We start from the raw sequence: 13,138 nt of genomic DNA on the forward strand, positions 1-13,138 counted from the left end.
CCATGTGATGTCATGTCCAGTATATAAACTGGGGGGAGTTGGCCTGGGAGGGATCGCTGCTCAGGAACTAACTGGGCACTAGTCAGCGGGTGGTGAGCAATGCTTTGTGCATCACTTGTTTTGTATATTCCAATCCTTCTATTATTATTGTAATTTTATTTTTGTTATCATTATCATTATTAGTTTCTTCCTTTCTCTATTAAGACCTCTATTAAACTCTTCTTATCTCAACCCACGGGTTTTACTTTTTTTTCCCCCCATTTTCTCCCTCATCCCACTGTGTGTATAATCATGATGGGAGTGAGAGAGAGCAGTTTCACATCATTCCTGGTTTGGGGCTCTGTCAGGTACAGACTAGGTTTAACGTATCTGTGTTTCCTATGTACCACCTCTCTAGTGCCACCACTGATGACATACGTGACAGTAAGGTTCAACATAAGGAGGGCTTCTTACGTCTCAAAATATGTCTCTGAGGTTATGTCTTTTCTGCCAAAGTAGCTTACGTTAAGGTAATCTAGTCTAAATGGCTGCACCACAGTGAAATAATACTTGAACTACAATGTCCAAAGTAGTGTTGCTAGTTCACTTACAGCTCTAAGACCTTTTACTGACACATCTCATCATTTTTATTGCTGCAATAATATGATCTACTTTAGAAATTCCTTTGTGCTAGTACCGCAAAGAAAATTTTCTGCCTTGTTGGATACATGTGGGAGTTGTGAGAAGGCATTAGGAGTCTAATAGAATTTGATAACTTTCATCTGCATTGACACAGCACTGTGGTCTTTCTAAACATGATGAGATCAAAATTCAGCTTGTATCCCTGGACAGACCAAGTAAAACAGCCACAATATGCTCACATTTTCAAGGGTGCATGGACTCTAGCTAGGACCAACCCCCAAGCTGTAACTTGAGTCATCTTTAAAGCAAAGACAAGACTTGGAACTGGTCAGGTTGGGTGGATGGATCAAGTTATTTATATTGTTTGCAAGTTATTGCTGGCATGCTATATGTTATGCAATGTTGCCATCAAATATACTACATTGAAAAGGAAGGGAAAAATTAGTTTGGGAAACAAGAATGAGCATTTGGCTGATTCTGTAGAACCCCCAGCTCTTTAGTGCGCACAGTAGGCTTTTTGTCAGTTGCTTATTTTTTTGATTGCAAACTGAAGTCATGAGGGACAGACTCCAGTGAAATCACTGTCTCCAAACTGGCCATGAGATAACCAGAAATCCCTCAGGCAGGGAACAGAATTCTCTTTCTTCAGTATAAATTTCCATAGTTTGCTAAATAAATTATGAACTACATTTGCCCACAGTTTCCAGACTCTTGTGCAATTCAGTCTGAGACCAGGAATTCATGAATAATTAGGAACCAGTGTTCCTCCCATTGTATGTTGGTGCCAAAATTCCTATTTATCTTACTGGGAACAGGAAAAGGTCTTTTTCACTCAACCTTGCTGCTAGTAAGGAAAATCTAATTTCTTCTAAGGCCAAAAATGCACTAACAACGCCGTATTTTTATGGTAACAACAGTAAATGAATTTAATGTTTCAGTTCTTCAGTTTTGCCAAATTGTCATCTAAAGCAACAATAAGAATATGAGTCCTGTTTGTTCTGCCAATTTCTGAAGGTATCATAGAGGTTAAATAACAAATACCTAATGTTTCTGCTTTGGATGGTGTTATAAAGGAAATTGGATAAACACTGGAACATAAATCAAGAAAAGGTGCTAGAAAATGATGCCATCAGTTAGAAAAATGTGCCATACTAATATCTTATCCGTCCTCTTACTTGCTGAAAGTAGAAAAGAGAAAGCATTTAGTATCTTGAGTAGTCCAGGCACTGATTGATTGCATCCCATAATGCTTTCTAATGTATCTTCTCAAATACCTTATAAATCACATGCGGCCTTTTTCTCTTTAAATGCTACTTTATCAATTCTCAGTTGCTCAACTTTCAAAATAAAGAAAGAAAATTAGGGTCTGAGCAGTTGGGGTTTCTCTTCCTACTGAGGGCCGTGATTCAGTTCAGTATTTAGGTGCATGTATAGCCTGAAGCAGGTGCGGAGTCCCATTAAAGATTTGCGCTTACGTACCTTTGTGAATGAAGACCATTTTCAGTCTTTCAAAACACTGTGACATTTGGTGCATGTTAGAAAATCATTCTACAGGAAAAAGGTCACACAAAGAAACAAGGAAAGCTGTTCTTTTTCATGAATATAATTATGAGCTTGAGGTTCAAATCTGTGATACAGTGAGTTTTACGCAGCTTCACATTTCACTGCTAGTGTGTGTGTGTGTGTCTTTTACACTTTTTTCTGTATGCAAGTTGACTAGAGAGTTGTAACCACCCTAATGAGCCCCAAATCATGAGAAAGCTGCGAAACTCACAAACTGGAGAAGGCAGTTGTGCTTGTTGTTCCACCCTGCTCTTTGCAAACCTTTTGCTTGGCAAAAGGAGATGAGTACATCTTGAGAGGTTTGGAAATGTAGATGCAGTGTTGAGGAGCACCTGGATCTGATGACAACCAGCCTGAGTGGAATCTTTAATCTCTCTGATCTGTGCAATCCTACTGAAAATTCTTCGTCCTAGCAAATAAGTCTAGGAGTAGCCCAGTACAAATTGGCTTTTCCCATCAAGCAAGAAAAAAAAGAGCAGGAGAAGATGACAAAAAGTAAGTCACAGGGATAAAAAGAGGAAACACATTTACAAAGAAGGGAAAAGTAACTAACAAGGCCTTTGCCACTCAAACCTTATCTATACTTCTATGATTTCATTTTGATTTATTTGAGGCACCTGGGCACTGCCATCTCCTTCTCCTAAGGTGCAGTTAATTTCAGCCCTGTGTTTTCAAGCCTGGAAAACTGTTCAAGCTTGGGTCTGTAACTTCTTGTGGGGAATATCTTGCAAAGCCTTCTATAGGCAAGAACTACACCTTACATTTATTCAAGCATAGATGCACACAGGGTTTTGAAACAGATAAGGAAATACATAGTGATGGTGGACAATGTCATAACTCTGGTAGAAAGTATGGTTCAGCAAAATATTGATAATTATGGAGTTTTACAGAAGCTGTCAATCTTGTTGAATAGAGATGAAATAACAGCTTTTATTATGCATTCCTTTAGCCCACTTTTTTAAAGGATGTAGGAAATAAGGCTGAGAGGTTATATAAAATAGCAATAGAGAAAGTCTTTATCTGAGTCAGGAAACCAAGTTCAGGATACCTTCTGCCGTTCCTTCCTCTCCCACCTGCCAATGAAAGAAAGCAGAGCACTACATCTCAGTATTCGGATCTGTTTTAAATTGCAACCAACTAATAAGCTGGCCTTCTGAAATACACTAGTAGAAATTTCTTCTGAAAATATTCTAATATGGTTATTAAAATATAAAATTATATTCTTGTTTTCTGTATAGGCATCTTTTGGTGTTCTCCTTATTTTTCCACCCAAAAAATTGTTATTTATGGAATCAGAAGTCATAAATGGAAAACAGCCTATTAGATCACTCAGTCCATCTCCCGTCATGGGGAAAGGCTAATAAAGATAAGCCAACTTTTTTATAAATAGTCAGCAAGAATGATGCAGAAAACTGTAACCAAAGCAAGCCCATGTGTAGCATACAGTAGCCACTCTTTCCTAACTATAATGACAGGGAATTTAAGAGATTTCTAGGATCCCTGTCTTAAAACTCTGCCCTCATTTTCTAGCTAATGTGTGCATGATTTTCCAGTTTCTGATAGAAATCATCTCTCCTACAGATCTGATATACTTTTCTTACCAGACTTCTTTTGGGGGGCTTTGAAGACCAACATGAAGTGCATTTGAAAGTATTTCCAGAGTCTGACTTCAAATTGAATGACCAGGGTGCTTGTCATACTTACAGAGCAGAGCCACAATGGTTGTGTTCCTCATGGGGCCTATGCATGTGGGAGCAGCGCATCACACTGCAGTTGCAGAGTTACTGGAACCTGAGCCAGTGTCATGTGATCCACATATTTTCCCAAGTGTGTCAGTTGCCTCTCCTGATGTAAAGCCTTGGTAGTCTGGACAGTTTTAGTCACCACAGTGCAAAATCAGGATAATACCACTGGTTTCCTTAGAATAAACAAGGTCCTTACAGTGGGAAGGAGAGGAGAAAAGAAGGAAATGGCATTGTTCAGCACGGTTCAAGAATAAAGTGTAGCTTTTTAAAGCACATCTGTCCAAAGTAAACTTCCCTGTGAAGTAACGCTGCTCTCCTCTTAAGTTATTGTTGAAAAGATTTACATTTAATGGGAACAATGAATAATCCTCCTCATTCTTCACTCATCGTGTCAATGAACTCATGTACTATGCAGGACTTAAGGCTTATCACAAAATGCTAGAGGATCAGAGGACTAGAGGGATAAAGTGACTGTCAAGTTCTGTTGAAATTAGAAAACACAGAGCTGTGTTGAGTTGCCAGACCTGCTCAGATTCTCAAGACTGAAGGCTGGTACCGTACATAGTGCTGTGTCCAGCCTCCTCATAGCAAGACTTAACTGCCTCGGTTAATATGCTATATTGAGGAGCAAGATCGAAGTCTGAAGTGAGGTTGGAGGGTGAGGGACTAATTCCTTTCCATATGGAACTGGCATGGATCAAGATTAGTGCTTTATAAATCACTGGACAAACAACAACATAAAACAGGTGAGACAAAAAAAGAGACCTTTGCTTATTTTCTGTTATGTCATGCTTTCCTCCACTAACTCTCTACCTCTGAAATGTCTGCGTATTTGAGAAGGTGAGGATTGTTGGACGCATGTGGTGACTGTCTTCTCCAAGGTCAGAGGTGATACCAGATACATTCTGTGAACATGAGCAAGGTTTCATCTTCTAAAAACTGTCAGATTAGCACCATATACCAGTTAGAAATACACATGAAAATGTTAAGTAGCAAAGAAAGCAGCCTTTTTAGATGTTTTATGATACAAATTAGCATATTATTTATCTCAGGTACAGTAAAAGTAGTGTTGATGCCTTGCTTTTTTCTCCAATATATCGTTCCACATGCAATAATGGTCAAAAGGACAGATTTCACTACCTTGCTACACATTGGTTCAAGGACCATACACCAGACTGCGAGTAGTGCACTGTTCTCCTGACCATGTGAAATAGGAATTTCATTGTATTTTCAAAGCCACTTTTTTTTTTCCTTGGGGACATTATGGTCAATTGTTTTTGCTATCCATATCTGGCCACAGTGATATTAACCTGTGACATTAGCCACACACATCTGGATGCACAGAGGTCTGTTGGCATTCTGGCAGAGTAGAGAACCTGCCTTCTTTAAGGTCCGTGGCTCAAACCTCCCTAGCAGGGTAACAACTGACACATCTTTGATGCCCTTGATGTTCTCCAAGCAGTTTCTTGCAGACAGACATCCTTGTCAGAAGTGACATGCTGGACAGCATGTTTAACAAAGAGACAAAGGACTACAACAGCAGCACAGAGGATGAACTTCTGCCCCTTTCTCTTCTATCTGGCATATTCTGTGAACACTAAATTCCACTTAAAAAATCAAAATAAAATGAAGCAGTCTTTCCACATAAATCCTCCCATCGTGGAGAGGGACCCATTGATCAGGGCAGTAGAGAGCCCTGTGACAGCAGTAGCCTGCAGGGCTTCCTGGTGGTTACAGCATCGGCACTCCGCTGCCCCACATCGCAAAGTCAACCTCTCTCCTGCTGAGCATCAACATGGCGAGTGATTCACTGAACACAACAGAAATAAAGGAAGAAGTCAGGGAAACTGAAAATGAGGAGGGAGGACAAGAGAAATGTCAATATTCCCAGCACGATTCCCCAACAAAAGACTGAGAACAACAACAATTAGCTATAAAAGTTAAGCCACTCTGTAAGGAAAACAAAGATGTTGTGAACTACTGTTCCAAAATATCAGATCTTTGATATAAAAATGATAAGTCTTATGAAGAAAAGTGCTTTTAAAAAGATATTTAGGTTTCTGTAAACAGAAGAGCCTGAAAATCCCCCCTCATGGTAAATGAAAATTATACAGTGATACTTGCACTTATTAACTTCCTTCATGCATTTAATCTTCTTTGTGCATATTTTCTGTACAGATTTTTTCTCTAAATTATAAATGCATTCATTTATAATGTTGTAAGCACTGGAAAATATTTTATATGTTTCACCTAAAAGATTCACAATATGCTCAGTTTGAAAAATTTGGTTTCCTGTGCTCATGTGTTCACTCACAAGATCCACATTTAAAAATATCCTCAAGGGTATGAAAAATGTTGCTAGGTTGAAAGAAATGTTCTTCACAGCGTGTACAGAATTTGTTTAAACAAGCATCTGACAGAAAGCAAGACTATAACTCAAGAGTGCTGTTATTTAGAAAAAAAACAGAAAAAAAATCAGGAAAAAGACATGCAGCATTACAAAGTGATGAACAACAGATTGAAAATATGGGTGAGATCTCAGGAAAAACCCAAACCTTAAGTAATCTGAGAAAGTACACAACTACAGATGATACAGAAATCTTAACCACAAAGAGTTAATCTCTGGATTAATATTTTTAAAGAAATGTGTGTTATTAGAAAATTGAACCATCTCAAGGACGAAGCATAGTTATATGCTAAGAGTATTAGAAAAAAATAGCCTGAGAGAGAATGTAAGTGCTGAGAAAAAGTGAAATGTGAGTCATTACATCAGCAGAAAATACAAACTTAAAAACTGCATTAATTCATGCTGTTCTGAAATGGGAAAGTATCTAAACTTAGTTATTTTATTTTTACATTTATTCTGAAAGACAGAATGAACCCTACAGTACAAGGCAAGAGTGATGCTCTAAGTGTGTACGTTGTTTAAAACACTAAGCAGACATTGTAATAGTAAGCAGCCTTTGTCACTTGCAGACAGTGGTCTAAAAGTTTAAGAGTCAGTAAGGCACCACTCACTGTGCAGGATGAGGAGCAACACAGTTGTTCCTCTGTTAAAATTTTACTTTAACCTGAGAAGCTTTAGTGCTGAGACAGAGGACTTAAAAATAACTTTGGAGAAGGCAAGCTGCCACGGCCTCTGCAGTCATTGCAGGCAGTGCTCATCATCAGTGCCCAAAGGCTGGATGCAGGAGGCTAATTTCCAAAGCTGTCAAGATAATATGGGAGATGCAGAAGTCACAAGAGCTGACCTGGAGAAGACCCTGAGGGTTCAGTAGAACATACAAACATCTGTCACCCAAACACCTCCAGGGAAAGAGTCACATCCAGAGTCCTCCAATCTCAGCTGAGGAATGCCGAGCAAGCTTATATTGCTGAACACCAAGAAAACAAGGTTTAATTTGAAAGTCTCCATTAGCTGGTGTTCTAGTCTAGGGAAATTCTTGAAAATCATCCCACGGCTATAGTGTTGAATATCTCCTGATATGTTAATGGCCTCTTCATAAAGGAACTTTTCAACATTTCTGCATACTATAAACTCTTTCTTAAATTGACACAATCCCCTATCAGTATCAGGACACAGAAGTGAATTTTACTTTATTAGTGTGCGGATTATGCATGGAAGCTAGATCAAAACCCTACAGAGTGTATAATTATCTCCATTCAAGGAATGGGGTTGCACTATCTTACACTTTTTCAGAGACTGTCCTACAATCATCTTGATTATAGACAACATTTGAAATGATACCTGGCCATAGGTTTTGGGCCAACCACCCTTCCAGCAGTCCACTGTATATGAATAATTTTGGCATCTTTAACATTTGATGAATTGTTAAAACGAGGAGAAAATGCACTGATTTCTGTTACTGCATTTGTTACATATTTAATGCACAGTATGTCTGTGAGTTATTTATACATTGTATTTCCGCTAATTGCTATGCATGGTGTGATCCTCTAAATCTGGTAGTTTATTTCAGGTCCTATTAGGGAGACTGAAACTTCTTGAACAGGACCACAACAAATATTGAATGACAAATATCAGACGATGAAATACCCTTCTTCAACACCAACTTTAATAGGTGAACAATTGTTCTATTATTCTTGAAACATGCTGGATTTAGCAAGGCAAATTCACTGCCTGTTGTTTGCCACATCTCTTGGAAGAATTTTTTAAAAAACATTGAAAAGCTCTGATTTCACATATAATGTCTTCTGTTGTTCAGCTTATATAAATCAATGTTGCTGACTGAGGGTATCTAAATAAGTGGATGCACTTATGTGACTATTCAGATCTGGTAAACTCAAGTTTAATTTCATTTTAATCACATTTCATTCTTTAAAACTACTCCATTTTTTTTCATATCAAAGGAGAAGATGAATGAACTGCTTGCCATGTCTATCCCTGTTCTTTAGTGTAAGTATTGTAATTGCTTGGTCTCTATCTATAATTATATCATTCAATTGATGTTATGAAAAGGGGTCTGTGTGTTGTCCCATTTGACTCTGTTTACCCTGAAGAGGAGAGAAGTGACAGGGATGAGATGGATTTCAGTTTCTGCATGGGCACAGGGCAGATCCTCTAATAGGGAAGCTCAGAAAGATCTAGTGGGAGGAAGCAGCAGGAGATGCACATGACTGGGGTATAATCCTACTGGCATGTCCTCCTAGGAGGACCCATTCTCTCAAGTTCAGAGAATCAAAGATGAGGGAATTTGCTTCTTCTGTGCATGTCACAAGTACCAAAGAGTAAGGCGTTGGAAAGAAGGTGCTTTGATAGAGCAACATCTCTCCAAGACTCTCCTTTGCCACTATGTCACAACATGGTTTAGCAAATTCACTTGCTTGGAAGGATATTCTGTTTATCACTTTATCTGCTGTAGACAAATAACACAGATTATATGATATAATCTTATGATATAAGGAAAGAAGAAGAGACTCATGGAGCCATGATACTGAAATATCAACATCATTAGCAGATGAAAATGATGTGACAGTTGCTCTCATGAGGGAATTTCCCTCAACAGTCTTAACCAATATGTTAGTTTGTCCCTCTGATAGCTGAAGTTGCTGTTTTGCCAGCTTCTTAACCTCTCAGAGATGGCTGAATCTCAATGCTGATGGAATTGAATCCAGTTTGTAAGATGCTATGAGATCATTTGGGTTGAAAGATGCTATATAAATATGATTTTTTAAAAATAAATGTACTGTAAATTATGGGACAGCTTTGATTTACAACTGCTTAAGGGGTTTTAAATGTTACATTCCATACAGTCACTTTGACAGTTTGGATGCTGCAAGACTTAGTAGTCCCAGAGCAATACATAGCCAGAGGGAGAGAAAATTAAAGGCCTATGATTTTTGTTTCTTTCTGTTTGAGGATATGGTTCACCAAAACCCAGATTTAAAACAAAATGACTTTTTCATTGGTCATTCATTTGAGGAAATAAAAGCAATTAAATGGCACATTGATTTTAAATTTCCTTGTACACTTCAAGTGTATCTTCTCTGGGAACTAACAATGAAGTATTGTTATTTTACATCCACGTCTAGTTATGGCGGGGTACTTCACAAACCATGCTTGCACAACGTTTTGCAAGGTGGAGCCCAGAAAATTAAGCTGACCTCATACTCCCCTTAAGCAAATAAAGTAGTGAGGGGTGAGATGCCCTTTTAGGAATAATTGTGTTTGGGTTAAGCTAGGGACAGGCAGTTCGGGTAGCTTAAATGTTAACAAATTTGTTGGAACAGATCTTCTAAATAATGCTAAGCACTAGACTTCAGCTTTTCTCTCCTGTATCAAGGGAAGTATCTATATGGACCCTGCCTGGATTAACCATAAGGCCAGAAGAACAGCTATATCCAGTCCAGTAGAAGATCCCTGTCACCCAGCCGCCTGTCTCTGATAGCACCCAAGATCAGACCCTTAGGGAAGAGTATAAGATTAGGTAAACTAAATGCTGATATTCTCCCAATCTTCAACAATTTGCAGTTCATATTTGAGCCAAAGGTGGTATCTTTATATTTAATAGTCCTTCGTGGTTTTTCTCATTACTTTGACCATTGACTTTGAAACCATATAAATATTACTATCCACAGAATCCTGAAATAAGCAGATTAGGTAGCTAGTTCATGCATTAAACCTTTGGAAAACAATGCACTTTTAATGTGAATTTTTACTTCATGCAAATAAAATTAAACATCTTATAAAGAAGGTTAAAGTTCATTTACAGACAGAAAATGTACTTCAAAATATGATCCCTTTCATTATGTTTTCTCAAATCTGTTTGGACCGTAGCAAGAACCTGGTAAACTGCGTATACATCACAAAGCAGCAATGTAATACATTGTTCAGCACAAACTAACAGGGATACTTGCTTTCAGGTAGGGAATCCCTTTGTTGTGAAAATTATTCTTTTTTTTTCTTTTACTTGGTGGATTGGCTTACAGTCAAGGAATACAATGTTGAATTTTAGATGGACAATAACTATAAAAAAGGTATCACACTCATTTTAATTAAGTTGATTGATGGCTTTAACTGTGAATCTCCTTTTACTTTAAAGTGTTGTTTGGGGTATTTTTTAAACAAATCAATCTAAAAACATTCTGTGTCTTTTGTTCTTTTTTTGATTGCACTGGGTTTGCATGGCAAGCTTTTGGTAGCGGGGGGGCAACAGGGGTGGCTCCTCTGAGATATCCAATAAAGCCAATGCCACCCAGCTGCAAGATGGACCCGCCACTGGCCAAGGCCAAGCCCATCGGCGACAGTGGTAGCACCTCTGGAATAACATATTTAAGAAGGGGAAAAAAACCCAACCAGTGCAACAGTAACTTAAGCTGGAGAGAGGAATGAGAACATGTGGGAGAAACAGCCCTGCAGACCCCCAGGTCAGTGCAGAAGGAGGGGAGGAGATGCTCCAGGCGCCGGAGCAGAGATTCCCCTGCAGCCCATGGGGAAGACCATGGTGAGGCAGGCTGTCCCCCTGCAGCCCAGGGAGGTCCACGGGAGAGCAGATCTCCATCAGCAGCCCAGAAGGGAGGATCCCACGCAGGAGCAGCAGGATACCTGAAGGAGGCTGCGACCCCGTGGGAAGCCCGCGCTGGAGCAGTCTCCCAGCAGGACCTGTGGCCCTGTGGAGAGAGGAGCCCACGCTGGAGTAGGTTTGCTGGCAGGACTTGTGACCCCGTGGGGGACCCACGCTGGAGCAGTCTGTGCCTGAAGGACTGCAGCCCAGGGAAGGGACCCACGCTGGCGCAGTTCAGTTCGTGAAGAACTGCAGCCCGTGGGAAGGACCCATGCCAGAGAAGTTCGTGGAGAACTGTCTTCTATGGGAGGGACCCCACGCCAGAGCAGGGGAAGAGTGAAGAGTCCTCCCCGTGAGGAGGAAGGAGCGGCAGAGACATGATGTGACGAACTGACCCCAACCCCCATTCCCCATCTCTCTGTGCCGCTGGGGGGGAGGAGGTAGAGAAAATCAGGAGTGGAGTTGAGCCCAGGAAGGAGGAAGGGGTGGGGGGAAGGTGTTTTTAAGATTTGGTTTTATTTCTCATTATCCTACTCTGATTTGATTGGTAATAAATTGAACTAATTTCCCCAAGTTGGGTCGAGTTTTGCCCGTGATGGTAATTGGTGAGTGATCTCTCCCTGTCCTTATCTCGACCCATGAGTCTTTCGTTCTATTTTCTCCCCCCTGCCCAGCTGAGAAGGGGAATGACAGAGCGGCTTTGGTGGGCACCTGGCATCTAGCCAGGTTTAACCCACCACAGTGATGAAGAAAATTTAATTTTCCTTAGATATAAGTGAACTATGATCTCCAGGTTATAAAAAACAGCTTCCAACTCATTTGCTTCTTATGTGGATGCACCCCTGAACTCAGTTCAGTTAAAATGCTGGAGCGCAGTCATAATTTACAGACTTGTGACGGAGACATGTCTCTCTGCATTTTCAACCGCGAAGGTTGCTCTGTTATCAGGTATCATACCACCTGCACTCTTGACAACTTACTTTGGGTATTCACTTCCACTGCAGGTAGACAGCTCAGATGATTAAAAAAAAGCTACTGTGTGTGAGCTATCAGTAATCAAATCCTTCATATGCCCTTAGTGAAGAAAAAACAGATTTTTAAATTCAAAGTTAGATAGGAGGAAATGAAAAAGGAGCAAAGAAATCCCCCATCTTCACAGTCAGAAATTCAAGTTTGGAATAGTTATTTTGTGTTTCCTCTCCCATAAGAGAGAGGGAAAACACAGTTATCATCAATAAACACAACAGTAAATCCAAGGAATTATACAGTACTCTTCATCTCAAGACCCTGAGCAGTTTATAATCACTATTTTCAAGCATTCTGGAAGGGATATGCAAGTTGAATAATGCATTTCTCAGGGGACCCAAATTGTAGGCTTTTCATGTGACCCACAGGTTAACTGGAAAATTCTGGATCCAATATATCTCAAGACCTAAGATGTTAATGTATTTTTAAACTCTTTCAACTCCAGTGAAATAGGGCCACTGTGACACCCGCCCCACAGAGGCAGAGGAAACAGAGCACAAAGAGGGGTGTGTGGTTATATCAACTGCAAAATAATGGAGAAGGAAAGCGATTGCACTGACTGCAGTTTACTCCACATGCTCAGAATTTCATTTAAGATTTGGTTGTTTGGTGTGTTCTTCCAGAGAATTTATCATGCAAAGCAGGCCTGTAAAAAATTGTATGGTGATTGTATGTGTCCCACCTTCATTAATGCCTTCCACAGATATAAGGTGTAATGCAGCTACTTTATACCTAAGGGCCACATGTACTTTTACAGACAGCATGTTTGCTGTATCAAAACCCCAGTCTGGTGTAGAGTCTGCTGTCACTTATACAATCTATAATCTAGAACAACTTTCATAAAGTCATTAAGTGGGTTCAGATCAGCACATATGAAGTCTAGTCCAAAAGTAAACTGACAATATGAAATAATAATGGTCTCTGAGAGAGAGAGTGACAGAGATAATATGAATATTTGTGGCCTAAATACCGATGAAAGGTTTCCATAAAGCACTTTCTGATGCCCACTCACCAACTGGATTTTTTTATTTCAGATATATCTGAAGCACAAACATGCCTCTAAGGTTCCTCCAATCTTTCAATAAACCTAAATTCTGCTGCTGCTTTCTAAAATACTTTCTTATAATTTAGAGTACTTAAAGGACTACAGATCCAAAAGTG

This window comes from Haliaeetus albicilla, chromosome 3 (genome assembly GCF_947461875.1).
Source record: "Haliaeetus albicilla chromosome 3, bHalAlb1.1, whole genome shotgun sequence".
Lineage (NCBI taxonomy): Eukaryota > Metazoa > Chordata > Aves > Accipitriformes > Accipitridae > Haliaeetus > Haliaeetus albicilla.